The sequence below is a fragment of the Pipistrellus hanaki genome, assembly GCF_964339955.1.
Source record: "Pipistrellus hanaki genome assembly, chromosome: 12".
In the NCBI taxonomy this organism is placed as follows: Eukaryota; Metazoa; Chordata; class Mammalia; order Chiroptera; family Vespertilionidae; genus Pipistrellus; species Pipistrellus hanaki.
This window is the reverse complement of record NC_140514.1, coordinates 2,308,086-2,331,303: the sequence shown is the minus strand read 5'-3', so window position 1 is coordinate 2,331,303 and position 23,218 is coordinate 2,308,086. Positions and strand designations below refer to the sequence as shown.

At 50.9% G+C, this 23,218-nt stretch overlaps 1 long non-coding RNA gene across 1 annotated transcript; it reads left to right on the top strand.

Annotated features, from left to right (window-relative positions):
• The first annotated feature begins 1,696 nt into the window (after positions 1-1,696).
• Positions 1,697-14,005, top strand: LOC311631091. Its single transcript, XR_014796514.1, has 3 exons — positions 1,697-2,087; positions 11,407-11,597; positions 13,067-14,005. It is a non-coding gene; the product is annotated as an uncharacterized lncRNA (long non-coding RNA).
• Positions 14,006-23,218: the final 9,213 nt, after the last annotated feature.

Genomic DNA, 23,218 nt, shown 5'->3' with positions numbered 1-23,218 from the left:
TTCTGGCGGAGAGGTAGGTAGGTCTCTGTCTCGGAATTAGAGGGACTCTCAGAGAACATCTAGTTCTATTCCCAGTTGACCCAGGAATCCCATTATCAACACACTCTACAGATATTCTCCAAACAGTGGTCAAGAGGACTCAGATGTGGTAGAAAAGAGTCGGTGGGGTGGGGGCACTATGGGGAGCAGGGCAGCTTAGTGCAGCACCCCGTCACTGGAAGAGGGGGATTCTACCGAAATCAGGCAGCTCTGAGAGGGGCATCCTTTGTTGAAAATGACCTGGGTCCTTAGAGGAAGCTGAGAGGAATGAAAATTGTCATGGCAAAGTGAACTGTTCACCTTAAGTGGTCCTAGGAGCTCTGTAGGGTGCCACGGTGGGAGGGTCATGGAAAAGGCCCTGCGTGTCCCTCATTTTATAGAGGAAGAAAGAAAGGGAAAGGTCTATGTGTCCGCCAGTCACCAGATCTGGGACTAGAACCCAAATCCTTTGACAGCTCATATGATGCCTGACTTAGGATGGTTTGATTGATAATTTTTTTCCCCCCATTTCACAATGGTGTGAAAGTGCTAAGGATTCAGTAGAAGTCATACTTCAAATTTTGCATTTTTCCTGGGCTATGATATGCAATAGGATACTATTTCATGATGCTGGGTCATGGTGGTGAGATGATTTTGCCCACTTGTAGGCTAATATACGCATTCTGAGCATATGTAAGATCGGCTGGGCTAAGCTATGATGGTCAGTAGATTATGAGCATTTTTTACTTCAGTGTTTTTAACTTTCCCTGGGTTTATCAGGAGATAACACCATCATAGGTCAAGGAGCATCTGTATTTACTGTCTTAGCCCATTGCCCCTAGCCATGCCCCTCTTATCAGTGAGAGATTTGGCCTCTGAGACCGGTCAGACAGACACTTCTTGCCTATTATCTCTGCTTTCACCTCACATGTCCTGTCTCCTCTGGCTTCCTCACTACCTCTTCTCCTACCTGATCTCCCCTCACCTACTAATGCTTATTGGTGGCTCAGATCTAATGACATGGTGTCCTTCCCAGCCCAGCGGCCAGATCCCGCCTTGCATAAGAAGAAAGAATACCAAGATAGAATGAAATGCAAGAGGCATCCCCTGTCAGTGCCAGCACAGAACCCCAGCACCAAACACAGTCCAGGACTCAACCGCCCTCGTGTGACATGAAGAGGTGTGGGTACTGCTACTGTTGACTCACAGTCATTGCAGAAGGAGGCACTGGTCTGTAAAGACTGCATCTCTAAACGCACAGGCTGGGCGGGAACTGAGAGGTCATCTGCGCCAACACCTTTTGGAATGGACACCCAAGGCCCAGGGCAGGAGGTGACCTGCCAAAAGTCACACAACCTTGAATGCTGAATCCGAACTGAAAATGCAATCTGCCCCCTATTCTGAGCTCAGGGCACCCGCACTGACACTCAGTAAATGCTGGGTTTCTCGATGCATATTCCCCTCCTCCTTCCCGAGGTCCCTCCTTTCCTTTCTTCTCATCATATTAAAGTAATTTATAAGCACTTAGTGCTTATTTTCCTGGGACTTTTTCCAAAGTTAGTTAGATTTATGGGCCTATAATGCTCTCTTCTCATTCATGTCCATAAATGGACTCAGGGGTTCTGGGATGCTGCCTCTGGCTCTCCTTTTCCCTCATCCTAGACCGGATTGGGGCAAACCTGAACAAATGGCCGCCTAGGCCTCCTAACCTGGAGCGGCCTCCCAGGCCAGCCAGGTGGGCTCCAGGCCCCGCTGCTCGTGGGCTCTGTGGCACTACCTGGGGCGCCAGGAGGAAGAGCAGGGCAGGCAGAGAGAGAGCGGAGGAAGTGGAGGTGGCAGGAGCAGCCCCCGCTCTCTGTGTCTCAGCTGGACTTTGGAATGATGAAATGTGTAGTTGGATTCACCAAGGACAGAAGTTGGATATTTGCCTACGGATTCCTGAGGACTGGAGCTATGTGAAATCTCAGTGCTGAGCCCCGACAGCAACCATCCTCCTCCCTCTCTGGAGGGGGCTTCTAGGGGCCCCCTTTCTCTGGGGACCCGAGGAGAGTGCAGGAAGGAGATGACAGGTAGGGTGGGGTGCAGGGTATGAAACAGAGCATGGCTGGGCTTAGAGGTCAGCGAGACCTGCTCTGGCTCCACTGGGCCAGCATGGGCAGCCGGTGTACTGGCCTGGGTACCCAGGTCCACTGCTCACAACTGTGACCTTGGGCACATTAATTAACCTTGGCTATGACCTTGGGTACATTAGTTAACCTTGGCTGTGATTTTGGGTATTTTAGTTAACCTTGGCTGTGACCTTGGATGCATTAGTTAACCATGGGTGTGATCTTGGGTGCAGTAGTTAACCATGTATGTGACCTTGGGTACATTAGTTAGCCTTGACTATGGCCTTGGGTATGTTGGTTAGCCTTGTCTGTGACCTTGGGTATGTTAATTAACCTTGGCTGTGACCTTGGGTGCATTAGTTAATCATGGATGTGACCTTGGGTATGTTAGTTAACCTTGGCTGTGACCTTTGATGTGTTAGTTAACCTTGGACAACCTTCGTTTCCCCACAGATCTGAGTATGATGACACCTACTTAGCAGGTTAATAGATTAGAAATGATGAGCACAGGGTACAGAATAGTTGTAACTGTCCTGATTATATTTATGATCATTAGGTGGGGAAAGGGTGGGTCCTGTAAGGGATTAAGTTGGACAGGACGCTGGCAGGTGACTCCCTGTGACAGTGAGCCCTCCACCCTGGCATGAGCACTCGCTGGATCTGAGTGTGTCTGCGGGGAAGCACCCAGAATGCTCACCAGATGGGTGTTGTATAAATAGCATCCTTCCCTCCGCAGGGGTTCCTGCCCAAACTTCCTCACCAAGAACCAGTTGTGCCTGCGCTTCTCGGCACCCCAGCTTCTCCCCTGGCTGGCCCAGCCCTGGGTCACCCCGGGGCACATGCCCACCAGAGTGCCCATGGGCTCCCGGGGCGGTGGGCAGCGCCTGGCTGCGGCCTGCCTCCTCAGCGTGTGTTCAATTAAAAGAGAGCAGCGCCAGGGATCCGGCAACAACCGGCGCCCCATCCAAGTTTACAGGCGCATCTGCCTCCATCTGGCCCAGCGCCTCCTGTCTGGGACGCGACCACCCACGCCAGCCCCCTCCACAGCGGGCCTGCGGTGAGTCAGCCCTGGTGGGCCCTGCAGGCCGGCTCCGCCCAGCCTGGCTGGGGAGCGCGCAGGAAGCGGGGGCCGCCCGGCACTGCCGGGACTGGGGAGCCCACTCACATCCGAGCTGCGGGGACTCGCTCTGCTGTCACTATTTTTAGCCGCATCCGCTGTGCATTACCTTTGAGCGATGGCGCACAGGGAGGCCAGAGAGAGGGAGTTAGGCAGCGTGGCTTCCGGTGACCGTGTTGTCACTAGTAACTATGTGACCTTGGGCATTGACCTTCACCTGCATGACCTTTCCCTCTCAGAGACTCGGTGTCCTGATCTTTGCAATGGACACGTGCTGTCCTCCCCTCTCATCATGGAGGGTGCTCGCTGGACTAAAGAGAGGTGACAATGCAAATGGAAGACCCTGGTCAATTGGAAAACACCGGTGTCGAACGATCTAAAATGCATTGCTCCCCCGAAAAGACACTTTCTGGTTTCTCCTGATCTCGTTCCCGGCCATGCGGGGTGGAGGTGGGGGCTGTGACCAGGGTTTGGGAGGTCAGAAGGAGGGAGAAGTTGAGTCTTGGAGTAAATGGGGGACACAGTCTAGATTTCTAGAGTTTGCTCAACTAAATCCTTTCTGTCCCATCTTCTCTGCTTCTCGGTCCCCACATTCCGCTCGGAGAGTCTGTTCGTGCCGCATGCTGGTGCTGGTGAGGCCGTGATGGCACAGCACCGAGGAGCCCAGAAAGGAAAAGGGGACAGAGGTGCAAACTAACTGGTGTGAGAGGGTGTGACAGGACAAGCGGCAGATTCGGGAACCCAAGGGGAGGGTGGCCGGTCTCCTGTGTGAGCATGACCCCAGCAGCCCGCCGGGAGGGGTGTCGCTGCCTTTTCACAGGAGGAAAAACTGGTCCCCGGGCAGCCTGGATGCCTGTCTCAGGTCAGGAATCCACAAGTGAGGGCGCCTGGCTCCACCCGGCTGCGCGCGGTTCTGAAAAGCATCCTTTCCCATCGCTCCATGCGGTGCAGCCGGGCTGCACTGGAGGAATCTGAGAGTGTCCACAGCAAGCCCAGACATCGCTCCTGCACGGAGATTCGGAAGGAGCCGTGATTATCACCTCTAAGGAGATGATTCTCCTCTTCGTGACCCATTCACTCACTCTCAAAGGCCTTTTCTGCCAGAGCCCCACCCTGGGCCAAGCCTTTATATTCTTACATAAGACCCCTCCTCCCCACCTCTGTCGCTGGGACGGCGCTCCTGCGGTTCCCTCTCTTCTGTCCTACGTATGCACAGACATTCTCAACACTCCGCCAGGTCAGCATCCACAGGCCACTGGGCTCTGTCACCCGCCTTTCACTCTCCCTCAGCCTCCCGAACCTTCTCCCACGTTCACCCATCCACACTCTATCTCTGTTCTCGTGTCCTGGGCCGCTGGTAGCTGTGGGCACAGGGAGCAAACAGAACACAGCCCGGGAGGCACAAGATCTTGGTTCAACTGGCAACTCTGCCATGAGTAGTCGTGAACCTGAGCGAGGCCTGCGAGGTCTGGGAGCCTCCGTTCCTTTGCCTCTCATGCTGACCAGGAGGCGTGATGTGTGACAGGAGTGATGTGATGGATTCCCGAGAGCCTGGGGATGTGCGAGGCACCTGCTTGTCATCCGCAGAGACTTCCGACCTGGAATACACTCTCCTCCCCGGCGCCATTGAGATGGCATTGACATTCAGCTTATGTAAGTCCAAGACGTGACATTGGACACGTGTACACGTCGGGAAATGGCTACCACAGTGAGGTTAGTCACACCTGTTGCTCACATGGTTACCATTTCTTTGTGACTCTTGAGGACTGTTCAGACCTACCCTCTTCCAAATTACCTACAGTCACTGTGCTGCATGTTAGACCTGTGCAAGCTTCCGGGTGAAGTCCTTTTTCCTTATAAGAAAACCCATGTTGAATGCCTTCCGTTCTAGAACCTTCGGATCCTTTCTTCTGAAAGGATCGCCTTCCTGGCAGATGTCTTCGCCTCCGAAGCTCCGAAAGCGTGAACCCGTTCCCTCTCAGACCTGTCTGCTTGCCATCAGTGCAGACCCCGGGCCCTCCTCCCCCTCTTCCTCCCTGCACACCGCGGCCTCTTTCCTAGCGCAGAGTCCCCCCCGGAGGAGCTGTTGTGGGCCGGGAACACGGCACTTGGAAGGAGGTTCCGTGAAGACAAGCTCGGAAATGTGGGCCCGGGATCAAGAATGAGCGCCTCCAGCACAGTCTAGACTGTGGAGCGGAGCTCCAAGGGGAAGCGGGGCAGGGCACGCCCTGAGCCAGAGCGCCCTGGCCGGGACCAGGCTTGTGGGGGCAGCTCCGCCAGAGTCAGGGCGCTGTCCAGCTGGCGGCCCAGCCCAGAGAGGTTCCGCTGGCCAGCTCCAGTCTCTGCTTCTTTGAGTCTTTCCCTGGCATCGTAGCTGTGCATTCCCTCTGAGCCCTTCCTCTGGGAGATTTAAATGGAAGGGGAAAGCCATTCATGGGGTAGCCTTTAGGTTCTAGCTCCAGAGAAACGCAGGGCCCGGAGCACGGGGCTCCACCCCGCGTGAGAAGCCTGGTGTCGGGCAGAGTTCACAGAACCCTCCCTGCTCCATTGTGAGTCCTGGGGACAAAGTCTGTGTCATTTCCTTCCAGCGTGAGGGGCGGAGAGGTCAGGAAGGCAGGTTTAATTATAGTGTCTGCTACCTTGGGCGGGGGCCAGACTTCCCCAGCCTGCGTCTTCAGCTGCAGAAAATACCTCAAAGCATTGCATGGGAGGGAATCTGAGATGCCATTATTTCACACTTTTTGAGAGAGAGGGAGAGAGAGAGAGAGAGAGAGAGAGAGAGAGAGAGAGAGAGAGAGAGGGAGAGAAGAGGAGAGGAGAGAGAATGCTGCCAATTAGATTGCCACACCACTGACAGTAAAATACATCCCAACATCAGAGGGGTTAAAGTGTTAAAAAGGAAGAAAAAAAAAAGTGTCTTTGAACTTGGGCCCCCCTCCCAGGGCTCCTGTGAAGGTTCATTGAGATTATGCACCTGAAGGTGTTTTACAAGCTGTCAAGTGCTTCGCTGCACGGTTGCAGTGAACAGAGGCAGCCCAGCGCCGTGGACAGCCTGGGTTTGGGGTCAGCCCATCCTGGTTCACATTCCTGATATCACCTCCTTGCTGTGGGTCACAGGCAGCATCCTTTCCCTTCGTGGGTCTCAGTATTCCACTCTGTAGAATGGGGAGAAAGAGGCTGCTTCCTTCCAAGTGTAACATCACAGTGTATACAAGACATTGTTCTACAAAAACATTTATTCAGCCCAAACTCAACTGCCTCTCTGTATTTTGTTGTTGTTGTTGTTACTGATCTCAGAGAGGAAGGCAGAGGGAGAGATAGAAACATCAATGTCAATGATGAGAGAGTCATTGATCAGGTTCCTGCACGGCCCACACTGGGAATCGATCCTGCAACCCAAGCATCTACCTTTGGCCAGAATCAAACCCAGGATCCTTCAGTCTGCAGGCCGATGCTCTATCCACTGAGCCAAACCAGCTAGGGCTGCCTATCTGTATTTTTACTTGCTAAATCTGGCAACCCTCTGGAAGTACCCCAGGCCAACCAATGAAAGCTGTCAAGTGCTCTGTGTCAGATGAATGAGGCCTGGGCTCACACCGGGCAGACCTGAAGGTGAATCCACAGGGACCTGAGGCCAGGGTCCTCCCTGGCTCCCCATGGGGGGCTACTGCCAGTGGGTGGGGGCTCTGGGAGGCAGTGTGGGGAGTCTGAGAGGCGCACAGGCCCAGACACTGCCTCTCCGCTGAAGGCTTGGGTGGCAGGCGATGCTCAGATGCTGTCTTCTGAAAAGCCAGAAGCAAATAGACTCCAAATAAATGCCTTAAAAAAAAATGAGGATGACTAAGAGTAATAGCAGGAAGAAGGACTCGGGAGTTAAGTGAGAAAGAACATACCCCAGTGTTTTTGAGCAAATGAAGGAAAAGCTGTAACTTATTCATTTGTTATTTTTGTAAGATTTTCAAATGCACGATTTTTCCCCCCCTATCCGTCTCCACTTTTTGTATCCACAAAAATGTTTCTCCTCCATCGTAAGCGACTTCTTTTCGCAAACGGAGTCTCAGGCCACACCAAAATTGCCAATGTCAAGTTCATTCCTCTCGTCCCGGGTCCCACTGGAGAGAGTCCCAGGTCAGCTCTGGGCTCCGTCCTCAATGCCACCTTGTTCCGAGGAGAAGGCAGAGCTTGTGCGGCGCTTGGCTGCTTGGGGCTTTCGGGGTTGCTAAATTCGGGTCTTTGATATTTGACCATGTTTCTGAGTTATTGAAATAGCCTTGGATTCGGGTCAGTAGGAAATGAATGGCATTTGTGTTCTGGGAACACACTCATTCCTGTGCATCAGGTAGCCTGGGATTAGGGTTCCTGGTTTACCAGCGAGGAGACCGAGGCCCAGGGATTGAAAATGCCAGCCCTTGCTCTTACCCTGGGTTGGTGAGAACTGGATCGGGCCCTGCTCCTCCCCCCCCACCCCCCACTTCTACCCCAAGTGCTGCTGGACACTTCAGTTACGCCATCAGGGCCTCCTCGGACTCGTGTAGGAAGCATGATGACTGTTGCTCATTTGCAGGGATGTTTGTGGAGATCGTGTGAGATAATGTGTATGGAAGGGCACTGTAAACTCCAATGTGGCGTGTCGGTATCAGCAATGCTTATGTACTTCATTAGCTTATTGGCAGATCTGCGAGAAGAATCTCAGTGTTTTTAGACGGAGCCTTTCTTCCTCATTTCCAGCACGTGCACCCTTGTGTAGGTAGGAGAACGGGCTTTCCAAGGTGAGACTTGTTCTTACACTGAGACCTCCAGCCCTTCTCTGCAGTCAGGAGCAGCTAACCTGGACTTAGGGGAGCCCCCTTACAAGGCAGAGGGTGCTGAACAGCTCTCTGCTGATGGACAAGTCCAAGTGCATTGAATGAAGAAGCTACAGGAAAAAAAGGACCTTTGGGAAAACTGAATCTTGCCCAGCTGGTATGGCTCAGTGGTTGAACATTGACCCAAGAAGCAAGAAGTCACTGGTTCAGTTCCCAGTCAAGGCACATGCCCTGGAGGTTGTGGGCTTGATCCCCAGCAGGGCCGTGCAGAAGGCAGCTGACTGATGATCTTTCTCTCTCATCAATGTTCCTTTCTCTCTACCCCTCTCCCTTCCTCTCTAGAAATCATTTTTTTTAAAAAGAACAGAATCTTTCTTTTTTGTATCTGGAGGAAGAGGACTGTTTATAAAGAGCAAACGATTAAGAGTTAGAGATATTCAAAATCTTTCTCAGCATAATGTCAGTTTTGTTAAGAAAAACAGAAAAGCAAGAGTATTTTGGAAATAGGAGATTTATTGCCAATCACAGGACCAAATTCCAAAAGCTCCATGTGGTGAGCAATATTGTCACTTAGTCATCCAATAGGTGGGCACCGTTCTCTGGGATCTGTGTTATTCAAAATATAACTTGGCCACGGGCACTTAAAGCCGGAGGAAATCTTAGCCGTCACATAAGCCAGGACTTGCATTGGGCCGATTTGGAAAACGAAGTTCAGATAAGAAGGGACTGTGACAGGGCCAGGTGGCAAAGGAGGGCAGAGCCAGAAACCACCCAGCGTGCCTGGCTCTCAGGACTGTGACTTCTCAGGCGGGCCGGCTCCGTGTGCCTGGTGTAGGGTCTGTGTGCGTTCCGCTCCCTGGAAGAGGAGCAGACCACTTCCTGTGTGCACTCGTTGTCCACAGCAGGACAATGCAGGAACAAGGTCCCCCGTCCACATCACCTGATGTCAGCGTTTTCCGGAAGTGACTCCTTAGGAGTGACTTTCTCTATGACCTGGACCTTTTTCACAATGAATTCTCATGGTTCCCGTATTCTTTATTGAGACAGAAAACAAGCAGTTCCCTTTGACGAGACGATGGCTGTAGTTGTCATAAGGAGAAGCTACAGGAAAAAAGATCATTAAGAAAACGGAATATTTCTCTCTTTTCTTGTAGCTGGTTCTTCCCGCAGCTTAGAAACACCTACATTGTTCATTTCGTCCTCAGCAGAGTCATCCTTCCTCGTCAGTCCCCGCTCTCTCAGTAGCGCGGTGCTCTTTTTGAATAAAAGCAATCTAAAAGATGCTGGCTCTATGTGCTTCTCACAGAAAGTGCAGGAAAGAACCATCTGGGGTTGTAGAGATTGGGTAGGAAAATTATCTTCTGGTTCTAAAAAATCAAAAAACAAAACACATCACAAATGCCTCCCAGGCAAAAATGTCTACAGCCACTCAGGAGGCCCCTAGATTATGAATGAACTCAGCAAGGCAGGGCCATACCAGTCTTTCTCTTCAACCCCTTGGCAGCTAGATCCTAATATCAGATGAAGAGAATCACGCCCCCAGCCTCGTCTTTGTTGACTGGAGTGCTAGACACTCGAGACCAACATTTTGTTCTTGATGTGATGCCTTCCTCCAGCAAGTGTGTCTAAGAATAATGTGTTGATCACTCCATTTTGCCTTTACACTTGCAATCAAGAGTTTGAATTATTTCTTTCCTATGCTTTATTTTCGGCTGCCAGGAGTCATTGTTGCCATTAGTCAGTATTTTAGAATTAGGAACAATAAGTTGATACGTGATCAAGGATCATACTATATGAACTTAAAGAGCAAGCAAGGACAGAGTAGAGTGTGATACCATAGCTCTGGTCTTTCCACCTGCACATCCTCACCCTTTCCCCCAAGAAAACCATTCTGCCCTTCTCTTTGATACTGGCGGGACTGTCAATCATACTGCCCAGTTCCCTCCACAGGGGTTGGCACGTGAGCACTGGTTGACCATTAAAAGTACCCCTATGCCCCTGGCTCCCCTGATTTGTTCAGATAAGTGAGAGACCCAAGCAGAGCCACTCCTAGTGTTCCTTGGATGGCTATTTGCATAAGACAGGGGAAATGTGTCTTTCTGCTGGAAGTCATACATCTGGGGCTGCCAGCAGTCATATCCCTCCGATCTGGAGGTGGATTGTGACTAATGGAGCCAAGCAGAGATAAGTAGAGTGGACACAGAAAGAGAGAAAGGGCGAAAGCAAATCCTGATGTTTTCACTTAGGTTCCTGGGCCCTAACTTATTTGGAACCAAACAGAAGGGGGTGGCCCTGTTGATGCTTGAATTTCTTGACTTGTTTGCACCTAGGACTTGACATCTCCAAAGGTTTCCAATACATTCTATCGTCCAGATAATTTGAGTTGAGTTTTATACTTAAAGAGAAGATTTTTCTGAACTATAGAAGGCAGCATGAGTCCACTAAGTGGATTAATCAAAGGAATCTTGTCTTTAAGTGAAACCTTACGTGAAGTCCCAGTACAGAAAAAGACAAAATGGCATGTGTGTAGTTGGTTGGGATGGGAGAGGAGAGGTGTAGAACCCAGCTTGATCTCCTTAGCAGCTCCACAATAACCATGAGGCACCTCCATGGGATCCTAGTGCTTCAGGTGACCGATTTCAGGACAACCTGACATGTGTCCACTCTAGAGCTCCCTAGATTATGAACTCAGTGAGGCAGGGGCCAGAGCTGTCTTGTTCTCTTTCCTACCCTAGTGACTGGGGAGTAAGTGCACAATTTTTACACAGAATGGATGATGGAGTTACTCTCTATTTGTATCTCCCTACCTAGGTGTTGCATTCCCTTTCTTAAGTGTGAATTTCTTCCACAGCTGCTGAGAGGTCGAACTGGAGCACAAAGTGTATGATTTCTAACACGGCTTCCTTTCCACCATTTCCTCCAGAATTCTGCTGATGCCTGCTGTGTTTACTCAATGACACACAGGCCTTGGAATCAGGAGACCTGTAGTTTAGGCCCAGGTCTGCTGTGGGGTGACTTTATGCAAGCCCTCCTCTTGTTAGGGCCCCATGTCCTTGCTGGTACAACGAGGAGGCTGAGCTGGAGGAGCCTTGAGAGCCGGCCAAGCCTGCCATTCCATGGCTCAGTATAGAACAGGATATTGATGACTCACTTAGCAGGATAAACAAGTCCTCCCAATGTGCAGTCTGCTAAAGTAATGAGCAATGAGCGGAACTCTTTCTAAACAGAAAAAAATTTTCACACTAGGCAGAGTCCAAAACCTCTGAGGGTTAAGTGAGGGGAACTATAATACTAAGCAGATGAATCCTCTAAAGTAACATTGCAACACCTCCTGGCATTCCTATCCCTGTCTCCATAGGATCGCTCCTGAGTGACTGAACTGCTCTGCACGGGGACACCTGAGGTCACCTCCAGTCCTGGCTCGGGCCCCGTCCAGCCCAGAGCACCCTCTGTGTGGGGCTGCAGGAAGGTCTGTTGGGTACACGAAGCATACAGACTCTCTCGCAAAGGCCTCCCAGGGACACCAGGGGCTCACCGGCTGCCAGTTGGGTAACTATGATTCCTTTCTCTTTCCTCTAAGCAAAATGTTTGTCCCAAAGATTCTTAGTATTCATAGGAAGGAAATTAATATAGAGAGACCTAAACTTCATATAGGCCACCCAAGAAGAATAGGAAAGCATGGTTGCACCAGTGAAATCTACTAACCTGCCAAAACCAGTTTGGCTCAATGGATAGAGCGTCGGCTTGGGGACTGAAGGGACCCGGGTTCGATTCTGGTCAAGGGCATGTGCCTTGGTTGCGGGCACATCCCCAGTAGGGAGTGTGCAAGAGGCAGCTGATCGATGACTCTCTCTCATCGATGTTTCTGGCTCTCTATTTCTCTCCCTTCCTCTCTGTATAAAATCAATAAAATATATATTAAAAAAAAAAAAAAAAAAAAGAAATCTACTAACCTGTGTAACTATCACGGAGACGTGAGGTGCTCAGTATCCCCAGTTACAGGTGGAGAGAGGGAAACACAGAAACGCTGAGTAACGTAGACAATATCCTTCCACTTCGCAGAAGCAGAACCACCGTTCAAACCAAGAGCATCTCCCTCTGTCCCTATGTTTTCAGCCCTCTTCCGCCTCCGCCATGTGGGGCTCTGTTTTCCTATAGTCAATGTGAGAAAATAAGCTTTTGCAAAGCAGGATGAAACCCTGTTCTTTTGGCTGATACAGTCCTGGCAACCTACCCGGCGAGTCCAGGTGAGAGCAGGTCACTGTGCTGGATTTGGGACCCAGCAGGACAAATGCCCCAAGTGGGCAAAGCGATACTTAACTACCTGAGCTGGGGTGTGTGTGTGGGGGGGGATTTGTCCCCACCCTTCCCGCATTGCTCAGCCCCAGGCTGTTCTCCTGGCTTCTTCTACAACAGGAACATCCCAGAATTAGAGGCTGGGGCCCAGCTCTCAGCAAACCCCATAACGAGAGCCATGCGTAGTCCCGTTGGCAGACATTTTCATCCTAGGAAATCAATCAAGACTCTGATCTGTAGGCATCTCTCCAGAGTCCTTCTAGATGGCTTCGGTGCCCATGGAACTGTCTCCCTTCAGGCAGCTGTGTAGTCTCCTGAACGTTGTGCCTCCCATTTGCATGCCAAACACACACCTTCAGGGATCTGGAGGGACTGGGCCATGTAATCAGGCACTATTTGTGTCTGTGTCTGTGACCAAATCAATCCTGAAAGCATCACTGATCATATCTCTGTATACAACTTACGCTATCAGAGGAAACAATGTTTTCTGAGTTTGATGACAAAGTGTGTTTTTGCTAATGAATGAATAATTTGTATTTCCTCAGACACAGTGTATTTCATAATCGATTGTGTTTAGCTTTGGGCAGTGGCAGCCAGGAACATACCATAGACTCGAACCGATGGGCCTTCTGATCAGTCTCCCTCAGAGGACTCCCCCACCACCTGGCCTCACAAATGGTTGCTCATTCTTCAGGACTCAGCCCATCTACAATGTTTTTCAGAGAGGCCTTCTGCACTTCCCCCAAGGCTGGACCCAGCGGCTCCACAACTCCCGATGCCGCCGTCTGTCACTGAAGTCCTCCAAGAGCACGTTATGGTCTCCTTTCATGTCAGCTTCCCCCGTTGTACCCCGAGTCCCTCATGGGCGGGAATGTGCGTCCTTTGCATCTGGATGTCCTCAACAATCTGTGTGTAGAAAATACTATCGGGAATATTTGCTGGTCTAATGTCTGATTGAATAAACATGTAAAGGAAGCAAGGAGGGAGAGAGGAAAAGAGGGACTAAGGAAATAAAGAGAGAGGGAGGTTATACCTGAATCTTGTTAAATTTTAAAGATGATCACCCCAGATTGTTAAGCTATTTGCTTTTCTTTATCTGTTTGTCCTTTGGTCTCTGTCCTTAAAATTGTATATACTGTAATTATGTTATCAAGGAAGAAGCAAAGTGACCTAAGTCAGTGTACAAATACATATGAGAGCTCTGTGGGATGACTTTGCTGTCATACAAGTGACAATTTTGCTAACCCATATCTGATCACAGCAGCAGAATCACATGGAAGTGAACCGCTGGGCAGTAAATAGGCCACAGGGAGACTGAGTCAATCGCCTTTATGGGTCAGAACTGCCAACCGTGTCTAATATTAGAGACGGGACTTGCAGGCCCTGGTCCCTGGGGAAGGCATCTGTGAGCTGGTAGGAAGGTGAATGCCCTTGAGACCGTCCCCGGGACAATCTGCAACTGGTCAGCCTGCCCCACCCCCTGCCCCTGATGTCTGCAGTTTCCACACCCTCCCTCTGACGCCCAGGCTAGCTCAGAGTATTGCAGAAATAGGCAAAAACAGTTGTCAATATTCTGATTCTGTAAAGCACACCTGGCTTTGGAGAGTCTAAGGATTTCAGCCAAATTCACATAGAGAAAGAGTAGCAGCATTTCAAAAGTGAGCCATCCTTTTCTCATTTCTCATGCATCTCCCTGCCTTCTATTGGGTCGGCAACTAAGTAATTGCGGATTTCACACACATATGGCTTCAGTTGAATTTTTAGGTTTGCAGACGTAGTACAAATGTAAAACACATTTTGTATTTGATAGTTGCCTATTCAGCTGTTAATCAGTAAAAAAAGTTTTTTGATCTGTTTTGTAGTTTTTGTTTGGCGTTCGTTGAAAAATGGAAAATCAAAAGGAACATTTTCGTCATATTTTGCTTTTTTATTTCCGCAAAGGGAAAAACGCATCGCAAGCTCATAAAAAGTTATGTGCTGTTTATGGTGACGAAGCCTTAAAAGAACGGCAGTGTCAAAATTGGTTTGCCCAATTTCGTTCTGGTGATTTTTCACTCAAAGATGAAAAACGCTCTGGTCGTCCAGTTGAAGTTGATGACGCCCTAATCAAAGCAATAATCAATTCGGACTGTCACAGTACAACACGTGAGATTGCAGAGAAGCTTCATGTATCACATACATGCATTGAAAATCACTTAAAACAACTTGGCTATGTTCAAAAACTCGATACATGGGTTCCTCACGAACTGAAAGAATCACAGTTAACGCAACGCATTAGCAGCTGCGATTTGCTAAAGAAACGTAATGAAAATGATCCATTTTTAAAACGACTGATAACTGGCAATGAAAAATGGGTTGTTTACAACAATATCAAGCGGAAAAGATCGTGGAGCAGGCCAGGTGAACCAACTCAAACAACATCAAAAGCTGATATTCATCAAAAGAAGGTTTTGTTATCAGTTTGGTGGGATTACAAAGGAATTGTCTACTTTGAACTCTTACCACCCAACCGAATGATCAATTCTGATGTCTACATTGAGCAACTAACAAAATTAAACAATGCAGTTGAAGAAAAGCGGCCCGAATTGACAAATCGAAAAGGTGTTGTATTCCATCATGACAATGCAAGGCCACACACGTCTTTGGTCACTCGGCAAAAATTAATGGAGCTTGGTTGGGATGTTTTGCCACATCCACCATATAGTCCTAACCTTGCACCATCTGATTACTTTTTGTTTCGATCTTTACAAAACTCCTTGAATGGTAAAAATTTTAATAATGATGATGATGTCAAATCGTACCTGATTCAGTTTTTTGCTAATAAAAACCAGAAGTTTTTTGAACGTGGTATTATGATGATGCCTGAAAGATGGCAAAAGGTCATTGATCAAAATGGGCAATACATTACAGAATAAAGTTATTTAGTTCCATGAAAAAATTGTCTTTGATTTTCTTTTAAAAATCCGCAATTACTTAGCTGCCGACCCAATAATTGCCAAGGGCCACTGGCCTCTCCAGGGACTCCACACCGGTCAAGTGGTCTGCTCTGGTGAGCTGGAGGGGTAAGGTTCACCGCGGGTTCCCCACAGGTGAGGGTCAGAATCGCATTTGAGGTGCATCATATGTGTGGGGCTGGATTAAGTATGTTTAGTAACATAGCAAGTATATACTTAGAAAATGAGAGCTATGCATCCTAGAAAATAGATTAACGGCAGAAGATACTGTTTAACCAAAGTCTCCTCCTTATGAAAAGAAGGTAGAGATGAACTTAGGGGAAATATCAGAAAGTCCAGCTCAAAGGGTAGGGGCAGGATGGCCAATCTCATCCCAAAGAACCCCCGCTGTCCTGGCGGAGATTCATGCAGCAGGAGGGGCTTCAGAGGCACCTCCGACAGAACTGTCTCAGGCCACCCTTCTACAAACCTCGGTGAATTGCATTCTGACCCTGGTGCAATCATATAAAAAATCTCCCTGCCCTGGCTGGCTTGGCTCAGTGGATAGTGTGTTGGCCTGCGGACTGAAGGGTCCTGGGTTCGGTTCCAGTCAGAGACACATGCCCACGTTGTGGGCTCGATCCCCCCAGTAGGGTGTGTGCAAGAGGCAGCAGATCAATGATTCTTTTCATCACTGATGTTTCTCTCTCTCCCTCTCCCTTCCTCTCTGAGATCAATAAAAATATATTTTTTAAAAAGCTCCCTCGCATACATTACTCTCCAGAACAGCCTCTCTGGCTGAAAGGCATCAAGCAGCACTGGCTTTGGGAAGAAACAACAGTCTGTTACCCCTGGAGCACATTCTACCTGCAAACATCCCTTGGTGGCCAGTCAGTTCCCAGGCCTTCTGTGAATGTTCTGTGATAAATACAGCATAATGCATGTAAGAGTCTGTATGGTCTAGGTCTCCATCCCTTAAATGGTAGGAAGAGTTGAAACAGTCCAGTCACATCATGGCTGCTCTTCCTATTTACAGCTCTGAGCACCATGCTGCTGCCAGCTGCATTCAATATGCTAAAAATGACAGACCCTCCTATGTAATGAAGAAGACTGTGGCCATTTTTAGAAAGGATGTTTTCCCCAGATCACCAGTTGTTTTTGCTTTTCCTTCCTGACTGTCCTCCCCACCCCTTGGCATAATCCTCTCAGCCACGACATTCATGCCCAACTCCTGCATTCTGAAAAACCGCGAGACGAAGTTCTCTGTCTGCCCCGGGGAACGTCTCTAGTTCATCTTTATCCATTGCACACATGTTTCATGAGCCCTGACTTCTGTGCAAGGGCCTGTGAGGGATATTAAACTTGAGAGAGGAGTTAGACTGGACCCTGCCCTCAGGGAGGCACAGCCCCGAGGTGGAGCAGGACCCCTGTTGGAGTTCAAGAAAAACTTTCCAGAAGAGGTGACCCCAGAGCTGTATCTTAAAGGACAATGATGGAGGAACAGTGACTAGGTTTCTAGGTGGCCCTGACTTTCCATGTCCTTCTCCACATGACTCAGGCTCAGGTTCAATGAGTGTTAATTGTCTTTACCATACAAGAAGAAAAACAATGACAAAACTACCTAACCCTAACCATAACCATAACCCTAACCCAAGCCCTAACCCTAACCCTAGACCTAACACTAACCCTAGACCTAACCCTAGCCCTAACCCTACCCATAGCCCTAGCCCTAACCCTACCCATAGCCCTAGCCCTAACCCTAAACATAACCCTAGCCCTAGCCCTAACTCTAACCCTAACCCTAGCACTAGCTTTATCCCAAACACTAATGCTAACCCTAGCCCTAGCACTAACCCTAATCTTAGCCCTTGCCCTAACCCTAACCCAAACCCTAGCTTTAGATCTAACCCTACCTCTAGCCCTAACCCTAATCCTAACCCTAACTCTGACCTTATCCTAAACCTAACCTTGCGCCCTAACCCTAACCCTAACCCAACCATAACCTTAAACCTATCCCTCTGACCTCTACACAGAGCCCAAAGCCCACACGCCTCTGATTTATCCTCCTCTCCCCAGACAGCCCAGCCATCAGTGCGCTAATGAGGATAGTGAGGATTCGCTAGGCTTTAAGGACAATCTGCCTCACCTCTCAGGGTCCCATCCTCCCTTGATCTGAGCCAGAATTTACCCACATCCAAGTGTCTGGTTGGGGCAACCTTGAGCCTCTTGCAGCCAATCCAGCCTTCCTGGGCACAGATGTTTTCAATGATTCCCCATGACCTGCTCCTCACCTCCCTCAAAACCACCTGGATAGGTGTTCAAAACCCACTTTCTAGGGCACACCCCCCACCACCACCAACAATCTCCTTGAAGGTCAGCATGGAGTCTATCCACCAGGTGAGGGGGACCAGCTACCCCAGGCCAGGCTAAGCTGACGGCAGTCCTAAGCTCCCTCAAAAAACAGTTACAGCCTTCAATCTCTTCAACACCATCCCTCATGCTGGACAAACTCTGAGCCCCCCTGCTGAGAGGTTGAGCTCCTGTGCCTTAACCATACCCCTAACACTAACCCTACCCTAGACCTAATGCTAAACCTAACCCTAACTCAAATCCTGTCCCTAGCCCTAGCCTTAACCTTAACACTAATCCTAGCCCTAGCTCTATCCCTAACCCTAAACCTAGCCCTAACCCTACCCTAGCCCTAAACTTAACCCTAAACAAGTCCTAGCGCTATAACTATAACACTAACCTAAACCCTAACCCTAGACCCAACCCTAACCCTAGTCCTAAACCTAGCCCTGGCTCTGACCCTAACCCTAACCCTAAACCTAACCCTCACCCTAACTTAAGCTTAAGATACGTGTTCATTTCTATGACAACTAAGGAGTTTATCTTTTTTAGTTCCTTTTCATGCCCTAAGTCTGGTCTAACTAGGTAAACATTTTACTAGACCTTAATGGTCCTCCGCCTTGGCCCAAGACCCTGTTCCTGAGAAAATATGTTAATCAGTGCCCAAGATCTGGCCTTGCATGGCCAATCTCTTCATCTCCTGTCATTGCTTCCCAGGGCACTGTGAGAACAGTGGTGCAGGCGGCAAAAGATACATATCAGCAATGCTCAGGTCTCCTCCTCCTCCTGTATCCCTTCCAGACCCCTCCCAAGGAAGTCCTCCCGGGCCCCCTTCCCAGCTTCCTCTTAGGCCCCAGGCCTGGGACTCACAGCCTGGACCATGGGGGCGGGGGGACTTGGAGCTCTGTTTTCCTGCCAAGTCCCGCAGATCTCACTGCCTTCCCAGCAAAGGAGAAACTGGCCTAAGGATGTCACCCCATTGTTTCTCCTTCCTACGGGCCGGCTTGTTCCAGGGAGGATGTGTACTTCCCTTTGAAGTCCCAATTCATTTCTTTTTAATAAGGAACAATCTGAGACCGGGGAGCACCACTGGCACTGAAAATGCAATACCTTCGACTCGTGGCTCTCCCACAAGCTAATAAGCTTCCTGCAGAGCCTGAGCCATACCTCACGCAGATGCAATCAGGATGTGTTTCAATTGAGAAACCACATCTTTGGGCTGGAATTTACATTTTCCTGAGAGTCATCTGCTTGATCAACCTCCCAGATGGTGTGGGTCAAGGCAGGGCACCCAGGAAGCTGCCTCTGAGAACCCCCCTCAGGAAAGGAGTCCTGGAGGGGTGGCTGGTTGGCAGCTCCCGCTGTTCTCTCTTGCAAGCCCAGCTCAGTTTTGGAGCTGAATTCCTGCTCTTCTCCAGGTGGCCAAGCCCATGTCCAAGTGACATGGCAACTCCTGATGCCCTTGGTTTCTCTGGACCTTGGTTGCTTTTTCAAAGTTGCTTTGTCAACTCTTGAAGGGTTGGGCTTGACTGATAGCTTTCAAACACTCCTCGCAGGCTACTTTCGTCTTCCTCTCTGTAAGTCCACACCAGAACTACCCAGATGAGACGGAAAGCTCAGCTGCTTTGGATGTGGCAGCGAGGGGTCTCAGTGGGTCCCTGCCTAAGGTGACCAGATGTCCGATTTTTAACAATTTGTCCCGCGTCCCGCGGCGTTATAAAAAAAGTCCCAATTTTTGGAAAGAATCTTTTAAATCTTTTGGACTTTTTTAAAACGCCTGGGGACGCGGGACAAATTGTTAAAAATCGGGACTGTCCCGCCAAAAGCGGGACACCTGGTCACCTTATCCCTGCCCCTCTCCAAGCTATCAAGTCTCAACTCCAGTGCCATCCACAGTCAAAAGAACTCCACCCTATTGTGCCTCTGGCTGATTGTAGTAGCCATCACTCATCCAGCCTGGCACAGGTTTAAGTCATTGGCCCTCCCTAACTCAGTTAATTCTCTCAACAGCTGTGGCCCTCACCAATATTACGTGATCTGCTCAGCTGCAGCTAAGATGAAAATGAGGATTCAGAGACCTTCCCCAACCCCACTCGGCTTTCCAGGGGCCCAGACCCTTCCCCCTGCCCCAGGTCCATATTAAGTTCCGAGGGGGTGAGGTCCTATCCCCGAAGGGATTAGCGAATAAAAGGTGCCAGGCTGGCTAAGCCTGGAGACACTCAGGGGGAGGGATCCTTCCGGTTCTGGGTCCCCACCAAGGTGGAAGGAAGCTCATTAAGCAGAGGCTGTGCGTGTGTGCCCACAGCTCCCTCCGCAGCAGCCACACGTGCGAAGGTTTGACAGAGCACACAATTCACACCGGCCCTCATTAGGCAGCAGGCCCGCTCCTGCTTAATCCCAGGCAGGGAAAGAGCAAGGAAATTGGATCGGCCTATCTGTGCCCGAACAAAAGCCACCGGTGGGCTTCAGAACTGGCAGAGGCCGTGTTCTAATGATGTGCCCCTTAGAAACCTGGGCTTAGAAGGAACGTCAGCAGCACAGAGTCCCCCAGCACAAATGGCCCCTCAATTAGCACTTGTTCCTGCAAACCTCCCACGTGCCAGGCAGGGGAGGCTTGCCGGAACCTGGTGCCGGGGATGCAGAGATAGCACCGGACAACAAGCGCTGTGCAGATTGAGAGGCCCGGTCCAATCTGCCAGAAAGCCACGGCCCTTTGCACTGCGCACTGTCTTTGCACGGAGTGTGAAGGAAGCTAACCCACAGCTTGGTGTCCATGGTCTGCACCTGGGTTAGCTTGTGTGTGACTCTTCCCACACACGCTTGTCTCTGATGAGAGCAGTACCGCCGTTTCTCTTCCTTCCCTCCCGGCCATTCTTTCTGGACTCTGAGGCAGCGTCTCCTCTTCCAGGACCCCGGGCCGTCTTGGACAGGTGGAGCCCATCTTAGAGGCTGGCATGAACCCATGGGCCTGCGCCACCCACCGTCCTGCCTGCCTACGGCCTGTCCATGTCCACAGGTGTCTCCAGCCTGCACTGACATGGCCCAGGAGGCACTTGTTAACGTCTCAGGGCTGAGTGGGCCCTCGCTGGGCTGCGGTCACTCCTATTCAATGAGGAGCACGATGGATGGGGTTGCCCGTGGAAACCACGCTCCTGATGCTCTGTGGCTGACTGAGACGCTCGTTTCTGGAGGGGGATGATCTCCAGGGAGGTTTCCAATCAGGCTCCAGTAGATGCTGAATCCTGCGGAAGCCTGGATCACTGGGCCCTGGGGAAGGCGGGCCACCCCAGGACTTTTATTAGACTAACCCCGGAGCTGGACTCAGAAATAGTACCAGGCTTTGGGACTCATCAGGCTGTGGAGTCCGTGCCTGACTCTGTCCTCACAGGGCGTTTATCTTGGGGAAGTCATGTGCCTCCCAGGCTCCGCTCCTAATCCTATCTAATAAAACTGCCAAGCCGAAACCGGTGTGGCTCAGTGGATAGAGCGTCGGTCTGCGGACTGAAAGGTCCCAGGTTCGATTCTGGTCAAGGGCATGTACATTGGTTGCGGGCACATCCTCGGTAGGGGATGTGCAGGAGGCAGCTGGTCGATGATTCTCTCTCATCAATGTTTCTAGCTATCTATCCCTCTGCCTTCCTCTCTGTGAAAAAATCAATAAAATATATTTTTTAAAAATAAAAAATAAAAATAAATAAATAAAAGTTCCAAAACCGGTTTGGCTCAGTGGATAGAGCATAGGCCTAAGGCCTGAAAGGTCCCGGGTTCGATTCCAGTCAAAGGCATGTACCTTGGTTGCGGGCACATCCCCTGTAGGGGATGTGTAAGAGGCAGCTGATGGATGTTTCTCTCTCATTGATGTTTCTAACTCTCTATCCCTCTCTCTTCCTCTCTGTAAAAAAATCAATAAAACAGATATATTTTTTTTAAAGTGTTTTATGCAAATTGACCATCACTCCAAAACACAGCATGGCCGCCCCTTGTGGTCAAAGATGGCTGCCCTCATGTGGACACAAGATGGCCTCCATAAGATGGCCTGCAGGGGAGGGCAGTTGTAGGCAGTTAGGGATGAATAGGCCAGCAGAGGAGGGCAGTTGGGGCAGACCAGGCCAGCAAGGGAGGGCAGTTGGGGGGGACCCAGGCCTGCAGGGGAGAGCAGTTGGGAGGGACCAGGCCTGCAGGGGAGGGCAGTTGTGGGTGATCAGGCCAGCAGGGATTGTAGTTAGTGGTGACCAGGCCAGCAGAGGAGGGCAGTTGGGGCAGACCAGGCCTGCAGCGGAGGATAGTTGTGGGGGACCAGGACAGCAGGAGAGGGCAGTAGTGGGCAATCAGGCCAACAGGGAGGGCAGTTAGGGGCAACTGGGCCAGCAGAAGAGGGCAGTTGGGTGGGGGGTAAGGGGGACCAGGACAGCAGGAGAGGGCAGTTGGGAGGGACCAGGACAGCAAGGGAGGATAGATGGGGGGACCAGGACAGCAGGGGAAGACTATTGGGGGAGAATCAGGACAGCAGGGTAGGGAAGTTGAGGGGGCCAGGCCTGTAGGGGAGGACAGGTGGAGGGAACCCAGTCCTACAGGGAAGAACAGTTGTGGGGGACCCAGGCTGCAGGGGAGGGCAGTTGTGGGCGATCAGGCCAGCATGGAGGGCAGATAGGGGTAACTGGGCCAGCAGAGGAGTGCATTTGGGGGAGACCAGGCCAGCAGGGGAGGGCAGTTGCGGGGGCCGGGGGCGGGGGGGGAACCAGGCCTGCAGGAGAGGGCAGTTGGGGGAGACCAGGCCTGCTGGGGAGGACAGTAGGGGGTGTGGCAGGCCTACAGGAGATGGCAGTGCGGGGGAGGGGAACCAGGCCAGCATGTAGGGCAATTAGGGGTGACTGGGCCAGCAGAGGAGGGCAGGTAGGGGAGACAAAGTCAGCAAGAGAGGGCAGTTGGGGCGGGGGGGCAGGCCGATTAGGCCAGCAGGGAGGGCAGTAAGGGGAGACCAGGCCTGCAGGGGAGGACAGTTGGGGGGAATCTAGTCCTGCTGGGGAGGACAGTTGTGGGGGACCCAGGCCTACAAGGGAGGGCAGTTGGGGGGAGGGGAACCAGGCCAGCATGTAGGGCAATTAGGGGTGACCGGGCCAGCAGAGGAAGGCAGTTGGGAGAGACCAGGCCTGAAGGGAAGGATAATTAGGGGGTGTGTGTGTGGGAGGGGGAACAAGGCTTGCAGGGGAGGACAGTTAGGGGCAAGCAGACAGGTAGGGGAGGGCAGTTCGGGGTGATAAGGCCTATAGGGGAGAACAGTTGGGGGAAACCCAGTCCTACAGGGGAGGGCAATTAGGGAGGACCCAGGCCTACAGGCGAGGGCAGTTGGGGGGAAACCAGGCCTGGAGGGTATGGCAGTTGTTGTTGTTGGGGGGGGGGGGGGGGGTTGGGGGAGGGTTAGTCTAGGTCTGCAGGCGAAGGCAGTTGTGGGCAATCAGGCCAGCATGGAGGGCAGGTTAGGAGAGATCAGACCTGCAGGGGAGGACTGTTGTAGGGGACCAGGACAGCAGGGAGGGCAGTTGGGGTGTGGGGGAACCAGGCCTGCAGGGGAGAACAGTTGGGAGGGACCCA